The sequence below is a fragment of the Austrofundulus limnaeus genome, unplaced genomic scaffold (genome assembly GCF_001266775.1).
Source record: "Austrofundulus limnaeus strain Quisiro unplaced genomic scaffold, Austrofundulus_limnaeus-1.0 Scaffold98, whole genome shotgun sequence".
Classification (NCBI taxonomy): Eukaryota; Metazoa; Chordata; class Actinopteri; order Cyprinodontiformes; family Rivulidae; genus Austrofundulus; species Austrofundulus limnaeus.
Window position 1 is genome coordinate 1,268,220 of NW_013952500.1, and position 3,106 is coordinate 1,271,325.

Here is a 3,106-nt window from a genome sequence, read left to right on the forward strand (position 1 = left end):
ATGGGCCAAAATCACACCTGAGCAATGCATGCCACTAGTTTCTCCATACAGGAGGCGTCTTGAAGCTGTCATTGACAACAAAGGCTTTTGTACAAAGTATTAGATAAATTTCAGTAAGTGTGTTCAATACTTTTTCCCTGTGCCATTCCACATTATTACAAATAACTTCATTACTGGACATTTATGGTTTGATTTCTTTGTATGTATGGATCACTTGGGTTGTTACCYACATCTGGTGAAAATTTCATGTCATTAGCACCTCTAGTAATATATTTACTGAGAAAAATGATGACGTGTTCAATACTTATTTTACCCGCTGTATGTCATTTGCTTCTCATGCTTGCTTTCAAACAATCAAAATTATGGAAATTAGATTTGAGGATTTGACAAATAATCCTGACAACAAAGAGCGACGGCTCAGTCAGTTTGATTCTCAGCAGCTCAGCTGCTTCTTCCACACAGGCTCATTATGCAAACACCTGTTGAGAGCATGTGGGATGTTCCTCTGTGGGTTGACTCAAATCTGAGAGCAAACTTCCTCCTGTACAGGGGATTAGAAACGAGACACCGACACTAAGGCTCCTTTGGGAGTTGTTTATTCTTCAAACTCCGCAGCGAGGGATGCTGAATCCATGCAGCGAGCAGAAATCAAGCACAATTCAGACGCTCTCTGCATTCAGGCAAATAGTATTTTCTGAAAGCAGGCGTACAGAGAAACAAACACTGAGACGTTCTTCTCCACCCTCTGTCTTGTTCAGTACTTGTTTGTGATTTTTTTATCAGATTTTCAGGTTAGTGAGCCTCACACACAGCCTGCAGCAGTTCTGTCTAAGAACAGCACCATCTAGGGTTCTGAACGCCTCACAGCCACAATCCTCCCTCTTCATGCTAAAAGAGCTTGAAAAGTTAAATTATTTTTTGCTTGACTTTGTTTTGGATCTTTGTTTTTAAGTAGGTCAGTCAAGTTAAATGGTCCTGTGTTGATTCAAAAAATGTTCATCTCACTAAGTTTTAAAATCTTATATCCAGCCAAAAAGTCTTTTTGATCTTGTTTTGAGACTGATTTACTAAACAAGAACTGACTGTGTATGAATAATCATCTTGTTTTCAGAATGTGTAAGATTATTTGTTTAGTTAGTCTGAAAATTTGACTCAAATTAAGTCAAAATATTTGCCAGTGGAGTCAGAAAATTTTACTTGGTAAGATTCTTGAAATACTTGATTTGACTCAGTTTTTTTTTCTTATTTCAAGAATCTCACCATGTAAAATTTTCTTATTCCATTGGCAAATATTTTTGCCTTAATTTGAGACAAAATTTCAGACTAACAAGACAAATAATCTTACACATTCTGAAAACAAGATTATTATTCTTACACGATCAGTTCTTGTTTAGTAAATCAGTCTCAAAACAAGATCAAAAAGACTTTTTGGCTGGATATGAGATTTTAAAACTTGGTTAGATGGACAGTTTTTGCAGTGTATACATAATCATAAGTAAGACCTGCTGCAACTTTTAGCATATTATTAAAGGAATAATCTAAAACCACCCACTTTATGGGGAAACCTACATCCTGTGCGTGGGACACTTCTGCTTCTGGTTGAAGCCTTTTTTAAGAGTTTCGTGCCTCCAAAATACCTGTGCTTCAAGAGGGTTGTCCTGGAAGAGAGTGTGGAGGCAAATGATGGTGATTCCTCAAAACTTCTTTTTTTTCCTCTCTCATATTGTCTAATATGGGCATTTGTTTATATAACTGTGCCTGCAGCGGCCCACGCCTCCCTCGCAAATGAGCTCCGCCGAAACCAGAAGGTTCAGGTGCATCAGTGCAACACGTTGGTCTTTTTTTGTGTGTGTTTTCAGAAGAAAGCCATGGCATTGATGGATTAATTGCTCCTGCATTAGCCATGTCCCTGTTTGAAACTGATTAGCAGCTCCACTTCTGCAGCTGGAAGTGAAATAAAGTTATGTAAGGACAGTTTTAGTTGTAAACAGGAAGCAGAGACACCTTCTGCTTGTTGTGCTTTTTACCCTGATGCTCTCTGGTGTTTTTCCATCAGCTCATTATTTCCCCTCGTCCCTGTCTGGCTGCACGAGGAGGGAGGGAAGCTGTTGAGATAAATCCGTTAACTTCTTACACGTTGGTTGTCAAACTGATGATTTGAGGGTGAAATGAAGGACAATGACGACCTCAGAAAGGATGCACTTTTGCTTTTTGGAAACTTTATCTATAAAACATAACGTCAAAGAGAAATGACCCAACTGTAACCCAACTTAATCTGCTCAATGAGTGGTCTGGTCACCCTGCAGCAAACATCCCCTCGATAACCCACCAAATAAATTTGTTCACATCTAACAAGCGTCAGATAAAAGCAGGTCAATAACAAGGTTCAAACTACTCTGGAAAAAAAAATAAAAGAATATCGTTAACGTGTGGGGGTGTGTGTGAAGAATAATGGGTTTCATTAGCTTTAATCTACAGTTTATTAGTCAACAGTAGTGTGTGGGATCAAGTCATGAAGTCATCTGCGTAGTATTGTTCTGTTACTGTATGTACAGGACGTTGTTTAGTGGTGACACATTTCACAGCAACACATGTGTGAACAAATAAATAAATAAAAAAACACAAACGCTGTTGTTTTTTACTCAGGATACCGACGTCATGGAGCCGCTCGCTGACATCAGTCCAAACAACAAACAATTCTGCTGCAGTTTCTCTCAGAACTGCCTGAAATGTTATTAAATGTAGTTCCCAGCAGGAGGGAGGGAAGGGGGAGGGAGTGGGGGGACAGGGGTGGGGGGTTGGCTTTTCACAGAATGGAGAGAAAAAATAATAAAAGTGTTTTTTCTTTTAGGAAAAACATCCCTTAAAACCGTAACAAAATTATGTTTGACTGTTTTTATGTTAAAAACTGTCAACAAAAAACTTATAAATTGAAAAAAACAAATGGATATTCAGTTGAGACTAAAATTAAACATTAATACATTTTCTTATTATACTTAAATACACTGTTTTAAATATATGTGCTGTTTATTATGAAGCACTTTGTGGTTTTAAAGGTTTAGCAAAGGGAAAATAAAATTTGTTATGCATATATACAACATATATA